This window comes from Ornithodoros turicata, chromosome 2, assembly GCF_037126465.1.
Source record: "Ornithodoros turicata isolate Travis chromosome 2, ASM3712646v1, whole genome shotgun sequence".
Lineage (NCBI taxonomy): Eukaryota > Metazoa > Arthropoda > Arachnida > Ixodida > Argasidae > Ornithodoros > Ornithodoros turicata.
The window spans coordinates 145,647,903-145,669,881 of NC_088202.1; the positions used below are offsets into that span (position 1 = coordinate 145,647,903).

Genomic DNA, 21,979 nt, shown 5'->3' on the forward strand with positions numbered 1-21,979 from the left:
CACTGGTGCGACCAGCTGTTCCATGACGCTTGATAAAATATAAATATAAATTTAGTTGTATATTCACGTAAATTTGAAATTGGAGATGCAAGCTAACGGCTGGCGAGTTAACGGTTCCTGATTAAATGTAAATTAGATATAATTTCTCGTTTCTTAAAGTACTAAAGTTTGCTCGTATTACTTACTATAGTTAAAAAAATATAGTAGCTCAAGTGGGGTCACCAACGGCCTTCACTCGTAACCTGAAGCAGTTTTGGGGCAAAAGTTTGTTGGTTGGGGTTTTTTCCACACGTTCTACGTCCAGGCTCTGACCTTTGATAAGAACACATGTTGTAACCTCCCCCCAACCTGAACACGTGAGCAAGAAACGAGAGCGTACGGCATTAACTAATCAGTTTATCGGACATGAAGTGTCATGGCCGCCGACGGTGACACTCCATTGTTCCGTGGTGGCTTGTGTATACATCAGGCCGTAGCAAGGTCATTGTACACTCTAAGAAAAAAAAAAGGAGTACTTTTACTCCTTTTGGGGACTAAATGCATTGCCACAAAAAAATAGTCCCTTTCGGGAGTAAATGCACGGGAGTAAATGAATGTCACAGAGTGGAGACTGCATTTCACGCGCTGTTGTAAGAGTCCCAGGTACATAATTGGTGTGCATGCATGAAAATACTTTGAAGCAAACCGTCAACCGTGATATATCGAGTGATATAAAATCATGCGCCATACATAGGGCACAATTTGCGAAGAAAGATGCGCTAACTGTTTCTTGCTCTGTGTGGTTGGAATATTGCTACGTTGTCTGAGTTATACAGCCTTATGTCGTTCAAATTGACCAAGGGCACATATTTACGTAGACTGTTGCATTCAGGAGACCAGTCGCGGAGGCCAGTGACAATCTGCAGTCCTGGGGAGTAAATGTCGGGACTAAATGTCGGGTTAGGGGACTAAAATGGGGAGTAATTGGCAGACTTGGGGAGTAGAAGCTGCAATTACTCCCCGTTTTACTCCTTTTTTCTTAGAGTGTAGAGTATGTCAAAATAATAATAATTGGTGGCTATACGCCGCGAGACAACTGGGATCATAAACGACACCACACTGGTAGGCCTGTAGAATAACTTTGCCACAGGTGGACAAAATTATTCCACACTCTAAGAAAAAAAGGAGTACTTTTACTCCTTTGGGGAGTAATTGCATTGCCACAAAAAATAGTCCCTTTCGGGAGTAAATGCACGGGAGTAAATGAATGTCACAGAGTGAAGACCGCATTTCACGCGCTGTTAATTGTAAGAGTGCCAGGTACATAATTGGTGCGCGTGCATGAAAATAAATACGCGCTAACTGTTTCTTACTCTGTGTGGCTGGAAAATGGCTACTTGGTCTGAGTTATACAGCCTTATGTCGTTCAAATTGACCAAGGGCACATATTTACGTCGACTGTTGCATTCAGGAGACCATGCGCGAAGTTTAGTGACGATTTGCAGTCCTGGGGAGCAAATGTCGGGACTAAATGTCGGGTTAGGGGACTAAAATGGAGAGTAATTGCAGGCTATGGGAGTAGAAGCTGCAATTACTCCCCGTCTTACTCCTTTTTTTTCTTTCTTAGAGTGTTGGAGACACCGTTCGTAAGACGCTAGGCCTAACGTATCGATCATGGCGGCTCCCATGTTGAGATGCCCTCTTTCGCTGGCTTGGTTTTTATAGTTATTATGAGAGTTCTACGATTTAGAATCAGGAAGGTTGCTTCGTCGTTCTTTCCTTTCGCTCTGCTAAGACAATGTATTTCGGTTTATTCAATCGCATTTAACAGCGCACAAACAAAACACAACAAGGAAGGTGCCCCGCTCGACGCAAAACGACGCTTACTTTATTTCGTATCACAGTTGATTCTATAATACGTGTACAGGTATATGAGCTTTATCAAGGAAGAAAACCGAGACGCACGGACGCAGAGAGACACACACAGATATCCTCTTTTCGTCCGTACCTCTCGGCTTTCCTCCACGATCAACCACCAGCTTGCCTGCACCCTATCTGTATCGTCAACTTCCTTCATTGGGGACTTACGCAGAAACGCACCGGTCGATCTGGAGCGAGTACAGTGAACCCTCGTTATTATGACCATGGTCGTTCCCGAAAATTTTGGTCACAATGCGGAATTGTCATATTAACGGGTGGGATTTGCAGAGGTTTCACTGCATTGTTCCCCAAGAGTATGGTCGCAAAGCGTGTATGTCAGATTATCGGGGGTCATATTAACCAGGGTTCACTGTACTTTAATCCGTTGTAGAGCAACGAAATGCGGCACGGAGGGACCCCGCAATCCACTAGCGAGAATCGATAGCGCTCCAGATAAGAGACTGACGGAAGTCGTTGCAAACCCAGTGAGTCGATTCGACGCGGTCTGTTGTTTTTCCTCGCGAGATGCGGAAGTGACGACGAGACTTTTTTTTTTTTGAGTTCCGAGCGAATCTGAGCGTTTCGGAGCGGAGCGGAGTGGAGAGAGTTGATCCGACACAACTAGAGTCACAGTAAATAAGCTACGCTTCAGAGTATCGACACTGAGTTCCAAGAGCGAGCATGCGCCATTTTGTTTCCGCGCCACGCTACCCACGCGCACTGCGCACTTTAGCGCACGATGCCATCTATCGTGCGCGGCTGAAATGTTCCTGTCGTTTGCAAGCAGCACTCGAGCTCACCTTGACATCCTCAGGGCGCTCTGATTGACAATACATGGATAATCGCTCAACAATCATACACGCTTCTCTATCGCCACAGGGAGCATTATGTTAGCCGTCTTTGATCCTCAACTGGGGACGGTTACCGGTGTGGTGCGGAAACAAGATGGCGCTCCTGCTCTCCCTTGGAGACATGAGTGTCGATACTCTGAAGCGAAGCTTATTTAGTGGCTCTAGACACAACGAGCGACTCCGTTCCGGATCGACCCGCAAGAAACCCGCATTCTCCCGCGGAGCCAAAAAAAAGAGAGAGAGAGAGAAAGAAAAGGGTCACATGAGACGTACCAGTGGCAATTGGCACTGTTGTCACGATTCTCATCACTCCAATATCTTGCACCATTATTGAATGCGCGGCGCGGTGTACTGAGGTTTCAGTGGCACGTTCAAGAACCCTTGGGTGGGCACAATGGGTTCTCACTACACAGTTGCGCCGCTCGCGATTACGATTAGTAATAATGATAATGGTACCGTGATGTTACACTTAAGGTTAGTCTACGATTAGTCTATCTGCATACAAGTGCCTTGGCACATCGTTCCTTTGTTTCTTCTAGCACGGTAATCAATATCGCGAGGTTTCCCTTCAAATTACAGACAGCGCCGATTCACAGAAAATAGATGCGTTATTTGCCGTTCATTTACAGAATATTTCGCGCCCTCGAGGGCCCAAGCAGGAGTGATGACACTGTTACCCACAAAGAACCGCTCTGGCGGCACTACGCATATACAAACGTTGGACAGAGAATTCGAAGGCAGACCCTAAGGTATCAACGTACAAAATATCACACGACTTCGGTGATATTTTAGGCATCCTCTTTTACGCATACCGGATACTGGTGACAACGATCTCCATGCATAAATTAAATTTAAAAACCCCTCATCGTTTTTTGTAGGCTAATAATGAAACGCTCCTGTACCCGAGTGCAGATAGCCCTATATGTAATTCGATAGACTACCGCGATCTTACATCACGTAAGTGAAAGCTTGTATAGGGCTACGTGACGTCAAGCTGCAAGTACGCGCTAGACGCGTCGTAGTATAAAATATTAACACCTCCTCCATCGTCAGCGCTGACGTCATTGTCGGACAAGGTATTCGGCGTCGGAATAGTCATATAAGAATATAGTCTATAGGAAAGCAGCGATATTTAGGAAGACGAGGGAATACCCTTCCCTATACGTTTGGAAGCAGCCGTGATAGATCAACGTCACACCTAGAGATGCAAAATTTCTGGAAATTTTGAATCGCTCGGGAAAAAAAAAGTTTTTCTTTTGGGGTTTTTTTTTTCCGAAAAATTGGGAGCAGTGGAAACAAACGTGGTTACTGCTGAGTCGAAGCATTGCCGGCCAAGCCACAGCATACAATGAGCTAGAAGCTTTGTAGTGTTCACCCTCTAGGCATAAATGCAGAGCAGAGCATCCCATGACACTGCTGTCTACTGAGCGATAGGTAATTAGAACAACCCGTCCACTCCCATGTCCACTCCGACATTACGTGAACGCGATGACGATCGCTTGCAGCGGCCAGACGGAGCTTTAAGTTGGTGGTTGTTTGCGGATTAGAGGCACCTCAGGCACTGTTGGCGTGTTGGAACGCATCGAAGGCACGAAAATTTACATTTTCGAATTTTGTCGCCTGGAAATTTTGGGCAATTTTTCCAGAGACGAGGAAAAAAAACAACAAAAAAAGTTTTTTTCCCTAAAAATTTCCGTTTTTTTTTTCGGGGCTTCGCATCTCTAGTCGCTCCTCTAAATTTAGCTGAGGTCTGTAATATGAGTCAAAATCTTTGCCGTTGCCTGTGGCACTTTGATGGTTGTGGCTTACCACGTGAGTGGCGTATCCAGAACTGCAAGCACGAGGGGTATGTGTTGGGGTGCTGAGGGTGGATATTATACAGTTACGTCGTATAGCAGTCTTACGCATCACAACAACCATGATTCTAAAGCTGAAATAACGAAGACACCCATTTAGGGGCTATAGGGAAGAAAGGGAGGGGCTGTCACCAAACATTTGGGGGCGTAGGAGAGGTGTGCATATATCACTCAACCTGCACGCTGGCGTGATGCCGCGCGTCAGACTACTGGTAAAAAAAAAGTTCATTTTGCTACGTTTCGCATTTGGCGACACACAAACTGTTGAACAAATCTCAGCATGAGTTAGCTCTGACGTCGGAGTGGCGACAGCCTTGACCATTCTTATAAACCTCTACCCGAGGAACGTCATCATGACGTTGGTAGACAGCCTGAAACCGAAACAGATTGGAAGGGAGAAAGCTGGGTTCCACGCATGGGCACTTGTTCACTGCCTCCTATTGAAAGAAAAGTAGGCCCGACGGTCGCTTTCCTTTCAGGGACCATCGTAGTCCCCTCAAAATCGCGGTTTTCGGACTTGATCTTGTTCTCCCCCATAGCTTTGAGTATAGTTCAGCTCTACCAGACTGGTGGCGCTGTCGAACACTGTGACGTCATTTGTTTCCAAACAGGGATAGGTCTATTCGTCCTCCAGAGCACGTGGCCTCCCCGGTGGTCGTCTCCTTTGCGGATACGCCTGCCGTCATGTCAAAGACTGATGAGTTTTGGTATCCGCGGTTTCTCTATCAATTTTATCTATCTTATTATCTATTATCCCCTTTGCTGTGAAGCGTGGAATGAATGTGCACGTGGATGCAAGGATCCGTGTTTCACATTAATCCGGCCGGGACACCTTCGGGCAAAGCCAGTCAACCCCAAAGTGTTTTGCTGCACCGTGTAAGCCATCTACCGCGAAAAATGTGAACTGCGTAACGGAGCTTATTGGAGCGGATGCGATAGCTTGTCTAAACTCATCTCTCATGGTGGCTCTTTTGCTGACATGTCGCCCTTCAATGCGTTATCGCTAATTCAATTGGTTCACATGTGGAGTAGCTTTGCGTGAACGATAAAAAGGACTGCCAGGTACACAAAGCACAAACGTAAAAACGGGGGACAATATTTAGGGTGCTTGACGTGAAGTACCCTAAGTATCGTCCTCGCACTCTTTTCCCCTTTTGGGTACACTAGTCCCGCGGTTTTTACTCCAGTGTTTTTGCATGCTCTTCGGTATACAGTGAACCCTCGTTAATATGACCCCCGATAATCTGACATACGCGCTTTACGACCATACTCCTGGGGAACAATGCAGTGAAACCTCTGCAAATCCCCCCGTTAATATGACAATTCCGCATTATGACCAAAATTTTCGGGAACGACATAGTCATAATAACGAGGGTTCACTGTATAGGGAACAGCTGTTTCACTCGTCGGTCCGCAACGCGTCTCTTTGCTCGTTTCAGATCAGACTTGTGCGTAACGCGTTACTAGTAATTGCGTTACTTGTAATCAATTACCTATTTGAGTAATTTTTCGAGTAATCGGTTACTTTACTGTCAAAGTAATTTTTCGAGTAATCAATTACTTTTCTGAGTAATCGATTACTCAGTAATTGATTACTTTTCCGGCAGAGATCTTATCTTTCAGATGTTCTGCCCCAATTCAAGCCCCTGGTGCCATCAGCCTTTGTTGGGCTGTACCACTATAGCAAGCGGAGGTCATTGTAATAACGCTCTGGAATTTCAGCGTCTCTCTCCCTAATCTCTTCCTACGCCAGTGTGATGATACCTGAAGCTTTGGAGGTTTAGTGAGTCATGGGGAAGTTCCACGCAATGCTCTTCCACAATCGGGTCAACGTCTTCCCGGGTGTACAGATCTCCTTGTCCTACGTGTTTTTGTTTGTCTTGTTATTTCAGATGTTCCGCTGTTGATCCTTTTTATTTTTATTTTTTTCTGAGGCACACAAAGACGGTTATAATTTGCGTGAATGCAGAGTAACGACCGAACTAACGCGTTACTTTTCTACTCGTTACTCAATTACATTTGAAGTCGAGTAATTGGTAATGGTAATCAATTACTTTTTCCACAGAAGTAACGGTAACGGTAATCAATTACTTTTTTCGAGTAACGGGCACAAGTCTGTTTCAGATCAACTCGCTTCTCTATGTAGCTCGCATTCGGGTCGAACGCCAACAGTCTCCACTTCCGCGTCTTGCAAGACCCGCGAAACTTCTGCAGGCTTCTTGACTGAATCGCGATTGTTTTTCGATCGTAGATTCGGATTCGATCTTTCCGTGCTGGATTTTGCTGCTCTCTAGCGAATAGACCCCTACCTGTTTGTAAACAAATGACGTCATAGTGTTCGACAGCGCCACGAGTTTGGTAGAGTTGAACTATGCTCGAAGCTACACTCTAAGAAAAAAAGGAGTAAAACGGGGAGTAATTGCAGCTTCTACCCCCTAATCTGCAATTACTCCCCATTTTAGTCCCCTAACCCAACATTTAGTCCCGACGTTTACTCCCCAGGACTGCAAATTGTCACTAAACTTCGCGAATGGTCTCCTGAATGCAACAGTCTACGTAAATATGTGCCCTTGGTCAATTTGAACGACATAAGGCTGTATAACTCAGACAACGTAGCAATTTTCCAGCCACACAGAGTAAGAAACAGTTAGCGCATCTTTCTTCGCAAATTGTGCCCTAGTATGGCGCAAGATTTTATATCACTCGATATATCACTGTTGACGGTTTGCTTCAAAGCATTTTCATGCATGCGCACCAATTATGTACCTGGGACTCTTACAACAGCGCGTGAAATGCAGTTTACACTCTGTGACATTCATTTACTCCCGTGCATTTACTCCCGAAAGGGACTATTTTTTGTGGCAATGCAATTACTCCCCAAAAGGAGTAAAAGTACTCCTTTTTTTCTTAGAGTGTATGGTGCGAACAAGGTCGCGCCGAAAACCACGGTCTGGAGGGGATTACGATGATCCCTGAAAGAGACGCTACATTTCGGTCCTACTTTTCTTTCAATAGACGAGTTCAGAAAATCCCAGTGTTCTTTGCGCACGCATTGCATCATGGGCGCTTGCTGAGCGGGGGGAACGAAGAATAATATCCTTCACATTTCGCTTTCCCTGACCTTGACACGTCGTGGACAATGGACCGGTAGTGGAGAAATCTGAACAGTTTGGAGGTCACCCGTTTATTTCGTATTAGTAAACTCCCACAGTTCAAAGCGACGCTAAGCACACTGGGATTTTCTGGACTCGTCTATAGGAGGCAGCGAACAAGTGCCCATTCGTGGAACCCAGCTCTCCATTTCCGATCTGTTTCGGTTTCAGTCTGTCTACCAACGTCATGATGACGTTTCTCGGGTAGAGGCTTATTCGTGTGCTCGCGCCGGCGTGACTAGTGAGACTTTCGTTATTTTGAGAGCACTATTGAGAGCACCATTGAAGATATTTGTTTTCAGTCTTTTCTCTAAACCTGTAATTCCGTCCATTTTCAGTGCAGTCCCGTCCGGTCCTGCTGTGAGGGTCTGCTTTGTCATCCCTTGTTCACCGAACCAAACTCCAATATCTTCTACGGGGACTGCAGGCCGTACGACACCTGACGAGGGATGCCCCTACTATGTTTATATTTATGGACATAATATTTTGTTGTTTCCTGACATTTACCTATGTTCTCTTTGAGAAGGAATACGTGACACCCTGCTTCTGTGAACGCGACAATAAAACGAATAAATGTTGACTGATTATTGTAATACGTAAACCGCAATTAGGGACGACACAGACACGTAAGCCTCAAACGCCCAGAAATTAACGAATTCAAACAACTCGGGGGGAAAAACTCCAGGAATCGAACCTGGGTCTTCTGATCTCCGGTCACATATGCACGTCGGTCTCGTTCGTGGTGACCACAGATATACAGCCGCCATTTCTGTAAACACCCTCGAGCGGCGGTGTAAGACAAATTCACCATGAATGTGACTCTAGTTCGAGAAACGTTTAGAACAAATAGCCGTATTCACGGAACATCTATACCACCATCGTACACCATGTAGTCGCCGCTGGTAAGTGTGTGCGTTTCATGAAATAAACTGAAGAACACGAAACTGAACTGAACTGAACTGAACTGAATTGAATTGAAGTGCACGGCTTCACTGTGATGTGATGTGGAGAAGCGTGGAAGTATAGTTTGGAGTACCAAGTATGCTAAGTGGAAAACTGTGCGAGATTCATGAAACCGAAACTACGCAGCAAACGAAACCGAAACCGAAATCGAAACTGCTTGCCTAGCTAAGATATACTCTAACAGATGGCGCTTACAGCGCGCTCTGCCGCACGTTTTCTTTTCTTTTCTTTCATTCATTCATTTATTTGTTTACTTTTTTACTGCAAGTTTGACAGGTCTGACGTTTCGGCTGAGTGGCAGTCCTTGATTCGTGTTTCGAGTTGTTTCCGTGTGGATGTGTGTGTGTGGAAAACCGATTTTTAATGGAATGTGCATGTGGCAAAATGGTTTTTGTGAACTTTGAGCGTGTTCGATGTGTACCCACAACGTACAGCATGGTTTCAGAGGGTGACAGCAAAGGAGGATACAGCATTTTAAGCAGCACAGTCGTGCTGGAATATGTAAGTGCATCTATGTTCTCCCTTGCAACCTTGCGCAAAAATGAGTGCAGCTCAACTATTCATTTATTTTTATGTAGCTACAATGTTTTGCTCCTTTCGACATTTACCGTGTACTTTATCACGATCTTGTACGTTTAACTGGCATATGATTTGAGTGTCTAAAACGTTCAGGCAGCGCTTACCACCAATTTGCTGAATTGATTATATACTATTGCCCATCCACTCTCTTTTTAAAACCCTGTGGTGTAATTCCACGAATTGCGTTAATTCTTTTTTCGAAATATCTTAGTGAGTGGTTAGGTCATGAAGAGATTTATGCGAGACAAAGAACATTTCCTCTTGCGAATAAGTCGTTCTTATTATGTAGACTGACTACGTCAGTGAAATCGACAGGAATGTTCTTTATGCAACATAAAAACATTAACCTAACATAGAACAAGAACTCTGAAAGTTCACATGTCCAAGCGTGTCGATGAAGAATATCATTCTCAAAGGTGATCGCTTTGCTTTCTGATGTAATAAACGAATAATTCCACATTTTGTCAAAAAATAAAATAAATTGCGGTCGCAGTGCAGGACGGTGTCATGGGTGTCATGGTTCAGACGAGTTGCTTACAGACGACGCCGTAGGCAAGCGGATAGATTGACAACGTCATCCTCACATATAGTGAGCTTATTTTTTTTAACGCAAGTGACAAAATATGTCTCGCGTTGCGAGAGCGAGTGATGCCACGATGCAGACGAACTGTTAGCAGACGACGCGATGGAGGCGCATCGTCTCGCGCTACGCGGTACTCCGCGAGACAGACCCGCCCAGCCAGCAGGATCAGGTTTTAGGGCAACGAGCAACGAATGAGGTGTGATTGAAGAGTGCAATTTCGGTTCGGTTTTTGCCTCTGTGCTCTGTGATTCGCTTCCTTGATAATTGTTGGACGCGCAACACTCTGTACCGACAACATGTGACACGGATTCTAACCAAGGTGAGTCAGCATAGGAGCCGCTTTCCGTGGTCGGCGCTGCGCTGATATCTCGTTGGCGACCGCAGTGTGTGTACAAATATGCCAAGTCGTCTGCAAAGAGATCGACTTTATCTGACAGTGTTTTGTAGTGTCGATGTGTTTATACGTGTTGAAAGATGCTAAGTCACGTAGAAATTGAGTTACAATGACGTTTTTTTCGTGCAAGAACACGGTTTTTTTACAGCTGCAATACCGGAATGGATTTTATCGATTCTCCAATGTTGCTTTGCTTTTATTCCCACCACCACATTGCAGACGAACTGTGTTGATACCCGAACATATATTATAACGGCACCTTTCGTCGTAGCTATTCTGGCATCATTCATTCTTGCGTGTGCCTGAATAAAATATGTGTTTTCGCACCTAAGGAAAGAAGGGATAAATGACAAATATTTGTAACGTGACCTCAAACGTAACTTCCATGCGTCGTATTATGCGCAGAAAAAAAAAGGAACAACAAATTTAGTTTATTTCGTCCGCAAAAAACTTGGCAACTTTGCGAAACGTTCAAAATTGACGTGTCGTCGACCGAGCACGCGTTTGCAGGCTGCGTTGTCAAAGGGCAAGAGCAATACAACGGTTGCGCATGTTTTAGTTAGCACATGGTGTGTTTGTCGGCGTCTGTGGAAAAGTTAGTGGGTACTACTTGCTCTACTGAACCGCAGTAGTAATTTAGGTTTGAGGCTGCCTGTTTGAAATCATAGGGTTGGGGTATAGGTGGGACATAATTAATCAATGGTATATACACAGAGAGAAAATCGATAAGCTCAGCATGAAATAAATAAAAAAAGTTACCGTTTGATGTGCTCGTTGTTTCACGAAAAAACGGCATACAGCCCAAGGGGCTCTGCGCAGGCGTGATATAATCTATTTACTTCGGAGTTGTCGTTTTTTGTCAGATTTGGTTTCGGAAATCTTGGGATAACAGTTCCATATGGTCTGGAATATTTTTGTAGTTTGTCTTATGTTTCGGACAGGATGCTAGTAGTATGTACAACATTTTAAGCTGGATTTACCGCCTTTCGAAAGTATTACCACAACCCTTTGCTTGTCCTCTGTCAGCTGGTTATTATATACCCAAAATGTGTTATTTCTTACCACGTAACAACGCATGTGATACCAATACCGTTGTGTGTTCCTCGATATCACGTCTCCTTTCGAAACATCCTGTCCATTTCGACATCGGCGGTCTATTGAAATCGCCTTGAAATCGGCGCCTTGAAGTCAACTGTATAGAAGGCATATTTACTCGAGGGGAAACTACACCATGCTTAGCAGGCAGTGTAACACCGACAAAAATCGGCACACCGCGACAAAAAACAAATCACCGACAAAACGAAACACTGACAAGAGCACCGACAAAAATAGGTGTTTTGTGTACGTGTGATTTTTCGCGATATATCGGATAGGCATTGTACCATACGGCACCTTTGATATATGGATTTCGTTCCTTCCAGCCAGTTTCGTTCGTTTATTTTGACCAAAAAAACGCTATACATTCACTTGTGAAGCCAACATCACTTTTTTTTTCTTTTTCCTTCCTTTTCTTTTTTGATTCCCGTTTTTGTTTTTTCTTTCTCCTCCTTCCTTTTCTTTTTCGTTTTCCCCCTCTCCCCCTTGTTTCCCTTTTTTTCGGAATAGCAAGCCGGCTCTGTGCCTGGCTAAGCTTTCCTTTCTTTTTTATTTGTCTTAATAAACATACCCCCCCCCCCCCCAACATCACTGCAAAAAATTATATGACTCGTTCGAATGAAACTGTTCATTTCGAGCAAAGAGGAAGTATATTTTGAATCCGACGTGGGTAGTAGTCATAAGGCGGGAAAGCCGGTAAGCCTCGTGATGTGCGACGCAGGCGAGCACAGCTCGGCTTTCATCATCCTCATCTCATTCCGCGTAGCCTGCTTTCGGAACCGCTAAGGGTTGCCTCTTTTGGAAATACGCGTGGGTGCTACGAACGACACCCCCGCAATCCGGAACCTCTTTTGGGAGATTATGTAATGTATCGCGCGAAAGAGAACATATGGGCAGCGCTGCGCGAATTATCGTTGAATTGAATCGAATTGAATTTAAAAAAAAAAAGAAAACGCGGAGATGTAGGTTGTATTAACGTGTGTGGCCGGCTATCCCTTATCATAATAATCCGGGGCGAATTTCGAAGCTTGTGAAATACGATGCCGTGTGAAATTTAGAGATGCGAAGCCCCGAAAAAAAAAAACGGAAATTTTTAGGAAAAAAAACAGTTTTTTTTTCGTTTTTTTTCTCGTTTCCAGAAAAATAACCCAAAATGTACAGGCGACAAAATTCAAAATTGTAAATTTTCGTGCCTTCGATGCGTTCCAACCCGCCAACAGTGCTTTAGGTGCCTTTAATCCGCCGACAACCACTAACTTAGTGCTCCGTCTGGCCGCTCCATGCGATCGCCATCGCGTTCACATAATGTCGGAGTTCTGGTCGGTCGGTGTGGACGGGTTGTTCTAATTACCTATCGCTGAGTAGACAGCAGTCTCATGGGATGCTCTGCTCTGCATTTATGCCTAGAGGATGAACACTACTAAAGCTTCTAGCTCATTGTATACTGTGGTTTCGCCGGCAATGCTTCGACTCAGCAGTAACCACGTTTGTTTCCATTTTTTTTTCAAATTTTCGGGGAAAAAAAATGAAAAAACGTTTTTTCTTTTTCGAGCGATTCAAAATTTCCGGAAATTTTGCATCTCTGATGAAATGCGAAAAGTGTCTGATTATCATCCGTATTTAGAAATTTATAGACCCTGACTTTTTTAAAAACTGATTTAGCCCGAGATAGTAACTCGAAAGTGACTTCACAAGCTGTCACGGCTGTTTCGTGCCACGTGATGCTCCCACGTAATGCAGGTGTATAGTGAGACATTGCAGGCATAACACGTACATCTTGTCCCGATTCATTGCGCATACGTTGCCGCGCAATGAATAAACGGGCTATCTCTTCTCTGGGGCACGTGCAAGCATACACACGGAAATGACGCCATTGTGCGTGGGAAGTGACGTCAGCGCTGTGTTTCCACGGCGCCAGAAGCCACATTGGGAGTCCGCTACGTGACGTCACCTCTTGGGTGCCGCGATTTCGGCTTTACAATTGTCTGGGCAGCCCTCTCAAGAGTACTTTCGGGGTCCCTGTATATAGACGTGCCGTGTAGCTTCTCAAAATTACCCCCCCTAAGTGGAGCGTGCAAAATTCTGTCATAGGCACGCATACAAGGATCGAAAGAAGCTGAATCTGTTCCCTTATTTGTACGTCACTTGCTTCACGCACTTCGGCGTATTCGCGGCCCTCGAAACCATATAGTTATAGGGTACCTTTTCGTTTCTTTTCTTCCATGGTAGGTAGGTAGGTAGGTATTTTATTTATTGGTCAAACAAATATACAGTTATTCAACGGGACCGCAAGGCGCTCCTGTGACGTGATCCCTTCCACTTATACGATGCTAGTCTGCAAGCTGATACATGTAAAAAACTACAAACTGACACACAATGAAAAGTCGTATTTAGCTGTGGAACAGAACATTAAATCCAACAAATCGCATGTACACATATACACACATAAAGGAAAAAGAAAACTAGTAAACTAACAATCCGCCCATAACATTTGAGAAATCTTACTTTTGAAAACGAAGAAGGCTGTAATTTTGCGTATTTCTGATGGAAGACTATTCCAGTTTTTTCCCGCATAGTATTTAAATGTAAATATTCCAAAATTTATCTGAGCTTGGGGTAATTTAATACATAGGTTAGATGGTCTGGACTCATAAGGTCTGTCACAATAGTCAACTTTAATTACCGATGAAGATACCATATTGTGAATGAGCTTATACATTAACAAGTGACATTTATAATTTAACGAAGGTATATACAGCTATAAAACTAAAAGCAAATGAAACAGATTCAGACGATGAGATACCTAATAAGATCTGCAGTGCTTTCTTTTGTAGTAACAGTAAAGGTTCCAAATTAGGTTTATATGTAGTGCCATATGCTTCTAAACCATAAGAAAGATGACTGTGAATTAGTGCATAATACACAGACAACAGCACACTAAGGGGGACAAGGTATTTTAAACGAGATAGTGCGAATAGGCCCTGCGAAATTTTCTTTCTCACATAAGTAACATGTGGAAACCAGGTCAGGGAGGAGTCTAAGTACACACCCAAAAATTTAACAGAATCTATACCTTATTAAGTTTACTGCCAGAGAAAGTGATCTCCAGATTGTCGTGTGTGATGCCTTTCTGCCTAGGGTGGAAGATTATGAAACACGATTTGGGGATAAGTTGGGTTTTAATTTGTTTGCTACAAGCCAGGAGGAGAACTTTTCAAGAACAAGGTTGGCCTTTCGGAATATTTCAACTATAGATGGAGCCCTCAACAACAATTTTTGTATCGTTCGCGTAAAGTATCATGATGGATGACGTTATTTCGGGTAGATCATTTACATATACAGTGAACCCTCGTTAATATGACCCCCGTTAATCTGACATACGCGCTTTACGACCATACTCTTGGGGAACAATGCTGTGAAACCTCTGCAAATCACCCCCGTTAATATGACAATTCCGCATTACAGTGAACCCTCGTTATTATGACAATGGTCGTTCCCAAAAATTTTGGTCATAATGCGGAATTGTCATATTAACGGGGGTGATTTGCAGAGGTTTCACAGCATTGTTCCCCAAGAGTATGGTCGTAAAGCGCGTATGTCAGATTAACGGGGGTCATATTAACGAGGGTTCACTGTATGACCAAAATTTTTGGGAACGACCATTGTCATAATAACGAGGGTTCACTGTACAAGGAAAAGAAAGTGTCCGGGTATGGATCCTTGCGGTACACCACAGGATACGCTTCGCTCATGAGAATGTACGTTATCGACTTTCACATACTGCTTCCTATATTCATTAAATATGTTGACAACGTACACCATAAAGTTCGAGTTTCATGAATAATACATTATGATTGACGAGATCAGACGCCTTAGTTAAGTCTATGAAAATACCTAATGCAATGATTTTATTATCTCGATTTTGTTTCAACTTCTCCACTATATCTACTAATGCTAGTTCCGTGGACTTCTTTTTCATGAAACCGTACTGCGATGGAGAGAGTAAATTTTTATGCAATTGTTGTAGCCTATTTAGAATAGTTTTCTCAAGAACCTTGCTAAAGACCGACAAGAGAGATATCGGGCGGTAATTTGTAGCTGATAACCTATCACCCTTTTTGTAAACCGGCACTACTTTCGCGATTTTTAACAGGTCAGGAAAAGACCCAGACACGAAGATGGAATTGATTAAACTAGTTAAAGGATCAGAAAGTAAATGCTTGTAACGTCTTAGTAATAGTCATCGGTATGTTATCATGTTCCACCGATTTTGTGTTATTTATTTGCTGAATTACGCCCACAATTTGAGTTGGAGTAACAGGAGAAAGAAAAAAAACGTATCTAGATTACGTTCAGGTAGAGGTAGTTCATTAATACAATCATTATCTTGATAATCAGCGACGGAAAGAATAAAGTGTTCATTGAACATTTCTGCAATAACTTGCTTGTTTGAAACTAGATTCCCAGAAGAGTCACATAAGGCCGATATGTCATTACTTTTTTACGGTTCTACTTAAAGCCTCGTTAATTGTAGTCCATATCTTTTGGACAGGGAGATGGACAAAGGCAAAACGTAGGATACGGGAAAAGGCGCAGGGTACCTAAACCGTTGCCGGTTAACGTTGGATAAGTTGGCTGTGCTGCCTGAAGTCTTCCCTGGGTGTTCCGACACCTTTTTTTTTAGAGACTGATACCGGGATAGTTTCTAGGGAGCATACTAACTTCTCTGTCTCCGTCTACATCCTCCTGTCCACGTCTGTCTAGACGCGCATAGCTAGAGTTGCGTCGCGGTGATAACGGAAATGATAAAAAATAATGGAATAATACAGGTCACCGATTTTCTTCACAATAAATGTTTATGTATGTACAGAAACTCGCTAAGGAATAACAACTCTTTGTTCTTGTCGCTGGTAAATCCCAGCATTCAGACAAAAACCTATTGTAGCAGGCAAAACGCCATGGTTCTTTTAAATAATCAATCAATCAATCATCCATGTGGTCACCTTATTATGGTGCACAAAGTGTTTCGTATGATACAGATAAAATGGTTAAAAAGCAAGCGAGCTGGTGTCTAAGATCCATGACGAAAACGCGAGACTGGGAAAAAAGACGAAAAACAGTGTGTTTTTCGTCTTTTTCCCAGTCTCGGGTTTTCGTCATGGCCGTCGGCGCGTGCCAACAAACCGTGCTCTCAAAGAATTGTTGTTTGGTAGGCGTTCATGAAATACAATGATAGTGCATGATGTATGTCATATTGATAAGCTTCGAATATTCTCTGATGAAAATTTTGGTCATGTTTTTTTTTACATCTACAAGTGTAATGAAATTGCTGCCAGACTGTAGGTGTCAGAGGCCTTTGTCAAGCTCCTGAGGAGCTTTTTTGCCTCTGACTCCACCACAAGAATGTGGAAATAAATTATTTATTATTATTTATTTATTTATTTATTTATTTATTTACATACGTTGAGGACCCCCAAGGGGGTTATTACACAACGGAGGGGCAAGGAAAAAGACAAGGAAACCAAGCATGTAAAAAACAACAACAAAAACAAACAAACAAATAGCAAAAAATATTGAGTTTATATTATATTATATATATATTATATAATTATAGTATATTATTATAATTATTATTTATAACAAAAATATTATAACAAGTTACCCATCTCTACGTAGCTTATTAGACTCGCCGTTGTTTCTCGGGGTAACAGTCTCCCGCCTTTTGACGAAAAAGCGTCGTGCTTTTGAGCAGCTGGGGACGCAATCATATGAGCACGGCCGGCGGTATAGCGTGAATGCGTATGTGGGTCAGTTGATGCGGTAGAGGCCGTGAAATCACGCAGAACGGATACGATGAAACGGTGTGGAACGCAGCAGGATGGAACGTCCTGTCGTTGGGGACGGATGTAATGGCAAGTGTCACTGCTGTCCACTATACACGCATCGTTGAATGGAAGAGCGACACATCGTGCACTGTTCTCCATTCTGGGACTGTGTAGTGACCCAGGTTCGAATCGCGTACGGCGCGAGCTGACTCCTTCGTGTCCTTTTCCTGGAAGGCTAATGTGGGCACAGTTCCCTATGAAGTCGGCCCAGGAGGTAAGATTCCCTGAGCCGCCACATGAGGTGGTGGTGGTGATAGGGCTTGCCGTTGTCGGCTTCACGTATGTGGGCAACGTCACGACTCACGCCCTGGGGGAATGTGCGTCCTGGGCCGACTTGTAAGGGAACTGTGCCGACATATGTCTGAAAGCGTGTCTGAAAGCCACATGAGGCAGATCGGCAGGCAGATCGCGCGTCAATAACACGTGGCGTCACCAATCACATTACATGGTTGCTTGATCCCCTGGAAATGGAATGAATGGATGCGGATTCTGCTCAGTATATGTATACGACCGTACCAAAGTGCTAAGTTGGGGTAGTTGGTGTGACATTACTAGTTTAGGCTGCCAAGGGGGACGTCGGACAAAGTAGGAGACAAAGTAGGGGAGTCGGACAAAGTAGTTCTGTTGTGGTGTCTCCTCCTTTGTCCGACGTCCCCCTTGGCAGCCTAAACTAGTAATGTATACGACCGCTGGGATCGAAGGAGGAAATTGGAAACTTGGGAAATTTGAAACGTGAAAGATGATAACTTGAATGTCAAGAAGAAATAAGTTAAAAAAATAAGGTAAAGAGAGAGCGGAATTACTGTCGATGATAAAACGACCATAAAGCTTTGGAGCTTGGTGGCCCACCTGAATGAGATGTTCGTGAAGTTCGTGGGCGTTTTTAATACCTTACCATCCGGTCGGTTGATAATCGGTCGTCAGTTGTCTTCTTACTGGTCTGAAAGGTCGCGGGTTCGAACACCAGCGCCGGTAAACTGTCCCCAATAAATCTCTCCACGTCTGCGCTGCCGCCCCCCCCCCCCCCCCCCCCCAGAGAACGCCAGCGGTTTGTTGAACGAAATATTCCGCTCAGCATCTGCATGCACATCGAGACATATACGTCCCTTTCCCTGAGCACTAGTAGGGAACACGTACCTTTATTTTATTTTTATTTTCTTGTTGCAAATACTTTTAAAAGTCAGTATTTAGCATCTAACTTAAATACTCCTTGGAGGCTCATTTTTAGGCGGCTACCTGTAAGATACTTTGTTTGAGGTGGAGTGGGGAGGGAGGAGATAGAGATGATCGAGAAATACGTGAGCTTCATCTGTCTTTGCGGGGCCATTGGACACATTTCGTCTTCGGTGCGTCAGCGGAAAGTGGTAGTAGCCTGTAGGCGAATGACAATGCGTTGTCCCGAAGGGGAAGGGGGGGGGGGTGCTTTGTGTCTGTACAAGCTAGAGGAGAGGACAGCTCTATCAAAAAGGCCACTGTTATGAACTGCTCGAGGATCATTAAAGGTTACCTGTTACTTGCATGAGTACGTATTTTACCCAAATACGCTGTGCTAGTGTTTATTTTCTTTCTTTCTTTCCTTTCTTTTTGTTTTCCCCATTATTGTTTTTTTCTTTCCTTCTTTATCTTTTTCGATTGCCCCCGCTTTTTCTTTTTTCCTTCTTTCCTTTGTTTCGATTCCCCCTTTTTTATCCCTTTTCCTTCCTTTTCTTTTTTGATTCCCCCTTTTTATTTTTTTTATTTCTCCTTCCTTTCTCTTTTTCGTTTTTCCCCTTTTCCTTTCCTTTTTTTTTTCGGCATATCAAGTCGGCTCTTTGCTTGGCTAACCTTTCCTTTCTTTTTTTTTTCTTTCTTAATAAACATATACACCCCCCCCACACACACGCACACACCAAATACTTTCCAACGTCGAGAATTTAGCCCCCTTGCTCACCACTCAATTTTCTCCTCCACCACTCGGCTGCTAAACTCGCCTATATACTTTCCCGAATAATATTTCGCGTACGAGCCTGCTCAGTCAGGCGCGATCAATTTGAAACGGGACCGCGTAGAAAAAAAAAAGAAGAAGAAAAAAAGAAACAGCGAGTGTGCCCATTCAAACTTTTCTCTTTTCTTCCTTCTTATAAACGAAACGAGATAGCATGGGAAGTTCTCTCGCGAGGAGATATACGGAAACCTTGGACGGCACGCAAAAATGTCTAATGTGTCACGCACGGAGCCTTCAAACAAGGACGTCCTCGTTCTCTCGCTCAGGGAGGCACACACACACGTAAACGTAGGAAAGCAAAAAAATTCTTTCTCATTGTGTGTAGGCATATCGGGGAACATATTGTAGGCATAACTTCCGTGTGGGCATTGCAATGAATCTGTTGCTGGATGCTTAAAGGAGTACAGTCTGTACAGAGGGCCATCCAAAAAAATTTCTGATTAAGACATCTGATGAAAGTGTGTGTGTCATTATACCGGGTAGCGCGAAAGGTTTTGATGTGTGCAATTTGTTTCCCAGAAAAAAAAACTCACATAAACATAGCTCCGCGCCTTCACCCTTAACTCACCACTCCAGCTATAACGAGGATGAGGAGGTATGATAGCACGTCACCGATGACGGCATAAGGAGACTCGTTCTGGTTTGCCGGTCAGTGGGGGTCAGCGCATTGTCCTTTTGCCGCCGTAAACCTGTTTTGCCAGTTCTCCCGGAGAATTGGGGATAGAAGGAGCGGCCGAAGCATTACCGAGCAAGGAGAAAGGCTTTATCAGAAGCCCGAACAGCCGAGTAGCAGACGACAGCGGAGTAGCAGACAACATTTCTCTAGGCCAATCAGCGAGCGTTCTCCTTATAGCGTCAGCGCGAGGTTCCAGGCAGATCACAGGCTGGTACTGCTCTTCACCACCGTTGCGCACGGTCGCTTTTTGCGGCGTATTTTAAATTCAATTTCTGCGACAATTATGGCTCTGTGCTGTAAATTACTTCGTATGGTGCATCTTACTGGCAAACTTAACAGTTTTATAGGAAGAAAACTGGGTGTTAAAAATGACTTCTGTGCCCGCGTTTCGCTGGGAAGCCAGGGTTCGAATCAGTGCATTGGCGATGCTGACTGGACGTGGGAGGTAAGAAACTAAGGAGATGCCCTAAGCGCCTCTCCCAACAACGCAAGCGTGCGTGCTGCTGTGACCCGCGCGCATGGCATTGTGGTTAGTTGCCCGCACACGTGACCCATAAACGTCACGGCAACACGTCATAAAACATGGCGTCTTCCATGCCCGTATGGCGTATCGTACCTGAATGCAGAGACGAGCAGCGGTCGAATAACTTGCTTTCGCTTTCATAACGTCTTTGGAGTTAGAAGTTATCACGCGCTTTGAAAGACAAAATTAGGCAATCTCGATGTGGAAGCAATATAGCCTTCGATACTCCCTTATGAGTGAGATTATTCCGCGTCCGGGGCCGCCTTCAGGTGCAACCAAGTCTTCCGGAAAACCTAAAAAAAAAAGAAAAAAAGAAAACGTCGGACGGTATGTACAGCCTTTGGTAGGGTTCGAACCCGTTACCTCCCAGTGTGTACCATGACTTTCTAGCTATACCGCCAGCGAGCGAATGATATATCACATGCCTATATAGTTCAACAAACGCCCTGCCCAAATAACACGAAAACTACCACAACTAACTCCGACCGCCATAGCTGGAGAACGCAGAGTAAACGGCACACTGTTGCCAGACCTGTCCTAGCCAAGCATTAGAACCTTGATGGCCTCTACACCTTTTTCGCACCAATTCTCGAAATTACACCCTGCAGAGCGGGACATATACACATTACACCCATTTCGCTCCAAAAAGACGGCGTATATTCTTTTCCTTGGGGTTGTAATAAGGGAGTAGAGCAATTGATATAGTCAAACTCCTTTATAGCGAACACCTTTTTAACGAAAATACCACTAGGTCCCGCTGGAGCCCTATAGGTCCAATAATGGGCATCCTTTTTAACGAAAATACCTTTAATGCGATTTTTTTTTTTTTTTTTGCTGTCCCCTGAGTTTCGTTGTAAAGGAGTTTGACTGTAGTCTGTGCATGGAGGAAGACGTTGGCCATGACCGACACTCCGGATATCACATCGAGATAACTGTCACGACCCTAGGAAACTATCGTCGCCATTGCGGCATCTAGTAGTATATCCCTTCGACCATGCCGATGTATTAATAATTCGTAGCTTTACGTCGCCAGACAACTGTGATCATGAGTGGTCGGGTCTGTTGTTTAATTTTGCCCACCTGAGGGTTCTTTTACCGACGTAATTTAGTGAAAATTTTATCCGTCATTAATAAAATTGGTGTTTTGTAGTCAAACTAGAGTTCAAACGTTTAGGAACATCCGGTTTTATGAGTGATTTTTATCGGCAACTCAATCACTTTCGTTTAAGCGGTGGTGGTGGTGGTGGATGATGAAAGGGCTTGTCGTTGTCGGCCTCACGTAGGTGGGCAACGTCACGACTGACGCCCTGGGGGAATGTGCGTCCTGGGCCGACTCCTAAGGGAACTGTGCCGACATATGTCTGAAAACGTCTGAGGAAAACCCAGGAAAAACCCCAGACAGCACAGCCAGCACCGGGATTCGAACCCGGGTACCGTTTAAGCAGTTCACAAACGACTTCGCTGGTGACGAACAAGAACGGGAAGTGATTCAGATGAAATCCTCTAGTTCGGCAGAGGCAAAACCGTTTCAGTGAAAAC

General features: G+C 44.2%; 1 protein-coding gene across 2 annotated transcripts in view; it reads left to right on the forward strand.

Moving 5' to 3' along the window:
• Positions 1-9,058: 9,058 nt before the first annotated feature.
• Positions 9,059-21,979, forward strand: part of LOC135386307 (uncharacterized) — a 72,611-nt gene continuing 59,690 nt past the window's right edge. Inside the window, exon 1 of one of the 2 annotated variants that reach the window (XM_064616143.1) lies at positions 9,059-9,222. The gene's annotated coding sequence lies outside the window, so the exon portion shown is untranslated. Of the gene's footprint in view, positions 9,223-10,008; positions 10,203-21,979 lie in introns of those variants that run through there. The other variant, XM_064616142.1, reaches the window with a different exon arrangement.